This window comes from Bison bison, unplaced genomic scaffold, assembly GCF_000754665.1.
Source record: "Bison bison bison isolate TAMUID 2011002044 unplaced genomic scaffold, Bison_UMD1.0 scf7180017864341, whole genome shotgun sequence".
Lineage (NCBI taxonomy): Eukaryota > Metazoa > Chordata > Mammalia > Artiodactyla > Bovidae > Bison > Bison bison.
This window is the reverse complement of record NW_011494913.1, coordinates 7,415,831-7,425,166: the sequence shown is the minus strand read 5'-3', so window position 1 is coordinate 7,425,166 and position 9,336 is coordinate 7,415,831.

Here is a 9,336-nt window from a genome sequence, read left to right as displayed (position 1 = left end):
ACACTCCTCCTCCTCCTCCTCCTCCTCCTCCTCCTAAAGAGATGCTGGGGAGGGTGAGTGGTTCCAGTCCCGTCTCCACTCCTCGCCTTATTGCAGATGAGAGAGGCCACAGCCACACACACACACAAACACACACACACACACACACACACACGCTGGGTGGAGCCACAGCTGATGGGTCACATAGGCAGACACAGGCCCCTGGCAGGGCAGACACCATCACAGATGCAGACAGAAAGGGAGGTGGAGGTCAGCTCTCCAGCCGCTCTGGGCCCCGCCTGGAAGCTGAGTGTACTCAGAGGACACTTGCTAATGGAGAAAGTTCTCTGACCTTCATTCTTGACTTGAAATAGAAATCTTGTTGAAACAGGTGGGGAAAACGATAGCTTTAGGAAGGTTCAGACAGAGGAAGAGCAGAGATGTTACCTAAGATATTTCCAGGCCAGAATTTTCCAGGTGGTGCTAAATCCCACCCTGGTGCTGGGGGCTGGAGACCAGTTCCCCTGCCTTTGCTTCTGTGGCCTCTGCTGAGACACCGGTCAGTGCTCACAGCTGTGGGCTCAAGTCAGAAGCCGGTGCCTGTCGGAGACAAGGCTGATCACAGTGTGTTGAAGACCAGGCTCGGCTCCATGTGCTCATGAGTGGCTGAAACTCCACGTGGCAGGATCTTTCTGGGCCTCAACAAGTCCTCTAAAACTAGCCAACCACTCACTGATGGGTGCCTGGACCATTCAGCCCTGGAGGGCTAATTCAGTGGATTAAATTTAAAACATTTAATGTTTCAAATCTGCAAACTTGGCAGATTTACCAAAATATTTATTAATGTCTCCAATAACATATTTGACAGATTGTCAGGCCTAAGAGAGCTGTTAGAGGAGTTAGGGCTCCAGGGCCTCCATATTCCATATTCTCCGAGTACCCCCATCTCCTTTCTCTCTGAGTCAGGCAGTTGGGGCTGGGGCGGGCGGTGGTAGTCTGTGTGCTGACTACCTTTGCCTGTCCTCCATCAGAGAATTCCTCTTGGTCCTGGTGCCCTCCAGAACTCAGAGCAGCACAAACAAAACGCTCCTTAAAACATTAATAAGCTGATAAAATCATCACATCCAGTAAGAGTGCCAAATTCTCAATAAAGAGTCAAAAGGAACAAGTTGTTGGCAAATCTATTTGACATAGTCACTGAATTAGTCATTTGACCAAACAATTTGTGACTTAATTGACTTTCATTGAATTGGAAGGATGGCTGGGGGCAGCCCAGAGAAAGAGACAATGAAATCTGTACCACTCCAGTGGGGCACACAAGAGAGAGGGAGGCACCCAGAAGGGATGCTCTCAGGGAGTAGAGGGGGCTGGCGGGAATGGGCAAGGAAGGAGTGAGAAGCATTGGTTCTGCAGCACCTCTCTGAGGGTTCATGGCCTTGACCATGATCAAACAGTAAAGAACCATCATCCCATCTTTTTTCTCATTTTATCCTTACACAGACTTGTGAAACAAGACAAGTCTTTTAATTTCATTTGCAGAGATGAATAAAGAGGCCTAGAGCTGTGGTCTTCCAAGATTAAAGTTAAGACTTTATAAAACTTAGAGCTCAAATCCAATTCTTTAGCATTTAAGATCCACATTCTTGTCCATCTTACCAATGAGCTCTCAGCAAAGGACAGACAGACCCAGAGAATGGGTCTGTCTCATTCTCAGTGCTTTGCACACTATGGCTGCACAGCAAATATGTCTTTGATAAATGAATAATGATGATGACAACAAGAAAAATGATAATTAAAATATCTAATATATGTTGAGTTTGCTGGAATTACTTAATTTTCAACTGTGTGCGGTAGGTCATGTTTCAAGCCCATTCTGCAACAGCTTGGTGGAGCCAATAGAATTGTAATGAAGCACGAAGAAGAAAACGCTGGACCAGGCCGTGCTTTCCCCCAGGCAACCTGCAGAGAGTAGCTTGGCTGTGTAACAGGAAACTGCGTCTGTAACCCAACCCCTGGGTCCTCAGTTTATATCCAAATTCCTGGGCCATGTGATTCAAATATGTAGAGAAATTCTTGATAGCCCAACAAGCCTATTTGTCCTTAGAGGGGATGCTGTGAAGAAGGGCTCACAGTCTCACCGATTTCCAAGCAGTTTTGCCCGCCCCAATGCCTCTCCCATCACTTCTGCCCCATCCTCCCCTCCTCCTGCACTTGTTCGATCGCGCATGATCTCTTTCACAGAGACACGTGTCTCACGGAGACATGTGTCTGCTCTCTCGTTTCCGTCTGCCCAACACACCACAACCAGGGTCCTCTGCTTTAAGACGATCTCAGCTCACAGCACTCTCTGAGGGATTCCCCAACACCTGGGAGCCGCGGGTCTCCTGTCAGAACCTGCTTTTGAGGCTGTTGGTCCCCCTCCCCAGGGTTCCTCATTTATTGGGTCTGGGGTGGGACTGAGAACTTGCATTTCTGGTTCCCAGCTGGTGCTGGTGCCACCCGTGCTTCTGATTCAGGGATCTCGGGTTGAGAAGCTTTCAACCCAGTTTGAAAGTTTCAAACCCAGTTTGCCTCATCAGGTGGCATTTGTCACGTCCTGCATCTTCCTCCATGAAATGCCTTATGCACATTCAGCTGTTAATAGTTAGAGCAGTAATATGTGTTCCTGCCTGTGCATATCTGCTCAGTCTGTGTCTCAGCCAGGAAAGTGTGTGCCCCTCCACCTCCCGCCTCTCCCCCAGCTTCTCTGCACATTGGTGTCTTACACAGATCCTTCCCCTCTGCTCCAAGCCACCTGCTTCAGGAAGCCTTTCCTTACCTCTCTGAGCAGAATACTTCATTCCTTCTTCGCTCTTAGAATAATTTATCAGTTCCTTTCCTCTAGTGCTTCTCAGCGTCTGTCCTGTACCTCTGTCTTGCGTGTGCCCTGCTGGAACACGGGCCACACAGAGGTAGAGTACAGCACAGGCTTTGGAGTCTGGCTGAGCTGGTTTTAGGTCTCCTCTCTGCTACTTACTAGCTGTGTGAACCTCCTAGCTCAACTTAGCCTCTTCAGATCGCAGTTTCCTCATCTGTAAAAGAAGGGGAGGAAAGGCTGCCTGCGATGGTTTTTAGCCATGTGTGAAAGTGCTTTGATGCTCCTCATCCTGAATATGGTCTGACCTCGGTAACGCTCATAACAGAGGGAATGCAGCAGAAGTATGCTATGTGACTCTATGGTCTTGTCAAGCTAACACATAAAAGTAGCCATCACAGGCCCTTCCACTTGGAACCTACAGCCAAGAAAGGCAACACGCAAAGGCAAGGCCTTTGTGCCACGGTCAGCGGTCACAGTGGAGCCTAAGCAGCAGGTCATCGAGCCTGGCTGCCTGGTGTTCAGAGAAGCTACCTCCAGAGGACCCCGGTTCAGCCCTCAGCTACAAGCAGCACTCCTGGCCATTCCGTTTTTTTTCTAGCTGAGGTCCCCAAGTGCATGAAGCAGAGATAAATCACCCCTTTCTTTCCTGTTCACACTCATGACCCACAGACTCTGGGCACAGCCACACGGTGGTGAAGTGGCTTCACATCACCGTGTCTGGCTTGGTTTGATAGACAGCAGTATTGGGTTGGCCAAAACATTCGTTCATGTTATTCCATAACATTTTACAGAAAAACCCAATCTAACTTTTTTGCCAACTGAATGCATAACTGAACTACTGACATCTTGAGGAGAAGTATTCCTACATAGCCCTCTCATGTTGCTGAGGGGGATTTTTGCTGGCTTGGCTGAAAACCTATAACTCCCCAAACAGTGCTCATTGTACCAAATCCTAAGATTTCTCACCTCTTCCTGTCTCATCTTTCTTTATTTTCCTTCCCCAGAAGTACAGCCTTCCCTGAACCAACCCAAGAAGTCTCAATTTTAAAGCATTAACTCCCCAGTCTCCCTCATTTCATCTTCTCATGTTCCCCTGAACCCTCAACAAATCAGGTCTTATAGGATGGATCCATTTAAAGCTTAAGAAGGAATCCAATTATGTATAGGCTCTGGAATTTATATTTGATAAATTACTTAGCTGACGATACATTGGAGGGTTAATCTATTAATAAAAAGAAAAAACATAATTACTGGAGTTAGTGAGTGATTCTTTCCATCTACAAGGGCTCTCTTGTGAATTTCACAGTTTGCCTTGAGCTGGCTGCCAGCCACCTGTAATGAAGGACACCGGGAACATACACAAATTATAAGATTGCTTTGGAGGGAAATGCATTTTTTAGGAAGGGAAGAGAAAGGAACAGGCTATTTGTTTCCTGGTCTCCACCACCCAGACTGGTGTGAAGAGCCATGACCACGTGTGTGGAGGGGAGGGAGCAAGGGGATGGAAAATCTGACTCTCCATATCTCGACTTCAGGAGGACTCTAGGCCCATCCCTTCTCTTTCAATTTTTTCTGAGAAAGAATGTTTGGAAAAGTGCCATTATAATCTTTTGTTGCTGTTTAGTAGCTCAGTCATGTCAGACTCTTTGCAACCCATGAACTGCAGCACGCCAGGCTTCCCTGTCCTTCACCATCTCCTTGAGTTTGCTTAAACTCATGTCCATTGAATTGATGATGCCATCCAACTATCTCATTCTCTGTTGCCCCCTTGCCCTCAGTCTTTTCCAGCATCAGGGTCTTTTCCAATGTGTTGACTCTTTGCATTAGGTGGCCAAAGTATTGGAGCTTCAGCTTCAGCCTCAGTCCTTCCAATGAATATTCAGGACTGATCTCCTTTAGAATGGACTGGTTGGATCTCCTTGCAGTCCAAGGGACTCTCAAGAGTCTTCTCCAACACCACAGTTCAAAAGCATCAATTCTTCGATACTCAGCCTTCATTATGGTCCAACTCTCACATCTGTACATGACCACTGGAAAAACCATAGCTTTGACTACATGGACCTTTATCAGCAAAGTGATATCTCTGCTTCTTAATATGCTGTCTGGATTTGTCATCACTTTCCTTCCAAGGAGCAAGCATCTTTTAATTTCATGACTATAGTCACTGTCCTCAGTGATTTTGGAGCCCAGGAGAATAAAGTCTGTCACTTCGGTGTATTTCTAACATATGAAAATGGGGTTGCAGTGGGCAACACAGGGCATCCTTTCCACATCGAGCGTAAATGAGCCACAAGCCAGCTGAAAAAGCCAAGGATGAGTGTCAAATGGGTTAGAAAGGAGAACCCCTGAGTGTACCTTTTCCCCTGGGAGAGGGAAGCATCATAGTCCTGCTTTCCAGTCCAAACTCAATTCTAGTGCCATTTTTAAAAGGCGCCTAAAAACGTGTACAGCATGGAAGAAATCCATGGTAATAGCAGAGGAATTAAAAGACAGGTCCTAAAGTCAGTGATGACCTCCAACCATGACACGCTGTTCATGACTCAATAGACATGAGTTTGATTTGGACACAACTTAGTGACTGAACTGCAACAATAAAAGAAAAGAGGGTTCAAAATGCAGTTAGTCCTCAACAAGACCTGTTTCCCAGGCCTGTCTTATCACCTGCAGACTGGGGGAAGAAGGGCAAGCTGCCAGAAGGGCATTTAAGACATTGGTCCACTGTAGAAACTCTGATCAAGACTTTGTATACAGCTTGAAGGAATTTCAGATGCCTTGGGTGAGAGAACCAAGATCCAAAGTTAACTGACCAACCCAGAGATATGTATACAACCTAGCAGAATGAACGTTCAAAAGGAGAATTTTTGGTTTTGAGCGTGCCTCCCACCCCTACTGCAGAGAAGACCGGTGAGAACTCGAAAACTGTGAACATCCAGCCATGATGCCTCTTAGGGCTGCCTTGAAGGTCACTGAGACCTTGGGGTGTGTAGTTCAGCCGCAACCCTCAGAATGCATGCATGCTTCTCCTCTACACGGTTCAGGGACCAGCCCTTTCAGCCCATATTTGGTGAAAGGGCAGAGACCCAGGAGCAGAGAACAGGGCAGCCCTGGGTGCATGGGCAGCTAAGAGTGTCTCCATGTAGGGGGACCAACCACACAAAGTTGAAGCCTCCCAGATCTAGCTTCCCAACCCAATCTGCCACCTCTCATTTCTTAGTTAAACTAGCATAACTTCAGGTCCTAAATCTTCTTGCATTTAACTTTCTGTACTTTCCTCCAAGGTGGGGCTTAGGAGCATCAGACGAACACAGATTCCTCTGAATTTCCCGCACATTATTAAGTTGTCCCTAGGGCTCTTTTTCCTGAGGGGGTGGGGGTACTCTCACAGGTTAAAAATGTACATGTCCAGTACTTTTAAGGTTTTATCAATTTGTTCTTATAGATTCATACCAACTACTTATCTCATCTAAAAACAGAGTCACCCGGAACTTGACTAAACGTAGGATGTATGTTTGAATTTCAATAAACTGGCGAAAGGGAGAACCTGGATTTCAGGAGTTAAAGGACATGACAGGAATCAGCTGGTGAACTCTTAATTAGTGTATTGCATGTTGAAACTCACAGTTATTTTTAATGACCTGGAGTAATGAATCCAAAGTTTAAAAATCCACAAATTACTTAACTGGCAATAAAGTAAGAGTGGGTATTTGAAGAGCAACTCTGTATTTCTGCTCTTGAATTTATGAAGGCTTTGGACATACTGACCTCCCTGCGTGCAGGCTGGGGAGATAGAGTTCCCCAGAGACAATATCTCTTTAAGGAATGCTCATAGTGAGCTCTGAAGAATAACTTCCCTCTTAGTCTGGATTCTGGGGAGAAGACAGCAGGGATAGTTGGGAGATATCCTGCAGTTTGACCACTAGAGGGTGGGCATTCCTTCGGCCCCCGGGGCCTGGGAGAGGCACCGTGGTGCTGCCAGGACAACCTGTTCGGGATGTTGGGGTGGCGTAGGAGGGCTAGATACTGGGTACACAGGAAAACGACATGGAAATACCTCCAAAAGGAGATGTCTTATATTTATATGATCTTGGCCCTCAACAAGGGATAGGCTTTGAATATGTTGAGAAATGACCCTTCAGGCAAGAGAAAGAGCAAAGGCAGGCATGTGGCAGGAGCTCACAGGAGCCAAACTGGAAGATCTCCAGGGGACGGCAGCCTGGAAAGGGGCAAGGCACAGACTGGAAAATTCCTGGAATGTCCAAGGGAAGGACTTACTATTATGTTCTCCAGTTTTGAGGAGCAATGTTTAAGTAAGAGCCCAAGAGAGCAATGCAGTGATCAGCTGTGAAGTCACCACACGCTTCCTGCCTCACCCTGGTGAGCTGCACCACCTCTAAGCTCGATTTTCCTCTGACTTACTTGCTATTAAATTTTTTACATTGAGATAAAGTAGATGTACAGTATTTTATTAGTTTCAGATGTGCTGTACAACAATTTGACATTTGCATACATTATGAAATGATCCCCAGCATAAGTTTAGCTACCATCTGTCCCCATAAGAAGTTGCAATATCATGGACCTTATTTCTTCTGCTGTGTATTACATCCCAGTGATGTATTTGTTATGCGATTGAAGGTTTGTACCTCTTAATCCCCTTCACCTATTTATCTCCCCCTCCCCTCTGACAACCAAGCCTTGGCCTCTGTATCTATGAATGTGTTCTTCTTTTTTCCCATTTGTTAGTTTCGTCTTTCAGATTCCACATATAAGTGAAATCCTGCGGATTTCTTTGTCTGTCTCTGTTGATATGTGTCACTTAGCTTAATATCTCCTAGGTCCATCCGTGTGGCCACAAATGGCAATATTTCATTCCTCATGAATGAGTAATAATCCCAGTGTGTGTATACACTGCATCTTCTCTATCCATTTGTCTGTTAATGGACAGTTAGGTTGCTTCCATGTCTTGGCTATTGTAAGCAGCAAAGCACCCTGGAGTTCATGTATCTTTTCAAATCAGTGTCTTTGTTTTCTTTGGGTAAATACATGGAAGCAAGACTGTTGGGTCATATGGCAGTGCTATTTTTAGTCTTTTGAGGAATCTCTGTGCTGTTTTCCATAGCTGTACCAATGACAATCCCACTGATGTTGCACGAGGTTTCAGTCTTCCTCTTCTCCATAGGGATGGAGAGAGAGTGGCACCTGCCTAACATGCTGACTTTGGTGAGAATGTTCGGCCAGGCGTGTGAGATGTTCAGCACAGAGCCCGGCACACATATGCGTACATGTCAAATATTAAAGCTTCGCTTGAGAAAGATTAGCCAGCAAAATGTATTGGAGTGGAGAAGCTGGAGAGGGGCGCAAATGAAGATGCTACATGGCACAGTTCAAAGAAGAATACTTGAAGGAGGGTAGCAGAGGAGGAACAGGGAGGATGGCGGGGGTGGGGCTCGCTGGGCTTCACCATGGAGTCATCTCCATTTAGGTGGGTTGTGATGTCTTTTACCAGTTCATTCACTCAGTGAACAGCCATTGATCTATTGCACTGAAGAACCTAGCAATGTGTGGGGAGGTGGAGGAATACTTCAGAATTACAAAATTGTTCCTCCAGGCAATTCTCTTATTTCTTATTTTAGATGTATTCTGTCTCTGTACATTACCTGATGCTCAGAGGCCAGATTTTGGTGAGTTTGAGGTATCCACAGAGCACCAGGCTGGAAATGATAATAGATAATGTGAGAGTGACTTTTGGAAGGGAAATGCAGACAGAATGGAGATTTGGGAGCGATTTACCTGGAACAGACGAGCTCTGTGATGGAGACAGCGTAGGAAGCAGGAAGAGGGCTGGAGAGGCCCATCAAGGATGGCGCTAAACTGCTGGATCTCTTCCCCCCAGAGAGCGCGCGCTAAACCCGAATTTCTGAAGAGAACTGTTTCTCGAAGAAGAATGCTTCTGAATCGGTGTTTGCAAGCAAGGCAGCCACAGAAGTTCTACCTGTGAAACTGCATACACTGACCCTTCAAAATACCTCTAGGTTTCTGAAGGTTCCACTTCGTTTAGCTGGTTCTACTTTAGAGAAATGATAAGATCACTCAGCTCTTCCTTTGCTTCTTCCGCGGTGTCTCACCCTCCCCTCCACCTTTCTCCTCTATGTTCTTCCCCCTTCCACCCTCTTTCTCCTGCATTCCGTGTCCGCCCTCCCCTCTCCTCCTTTCAGGCGTCCTGGCTCCGAGCTCCCTGCCCAGCCCCGTCCCTCCCGTAGTGACTGAGTCAGGAAGCAGGAAAGCATCTACACTTTGCAGTTTGTTTTCCTGCAGCGGGGCTGCGGCTTCAAACCGATAGAGAAACTGTTTGGGAGAAAGAGACCTCCGAGGACTTGAGGACTCGACACTTATCAAAGCACATCAGCATCTGGGCAGCGGCAGCGGCTTCCTGTTTATACAGCTCCCCTCCTCCAGGGAGGCTCAGCTGAGCCTGGCCAGCTGTGGCCCGGGCAAGCCGCCTA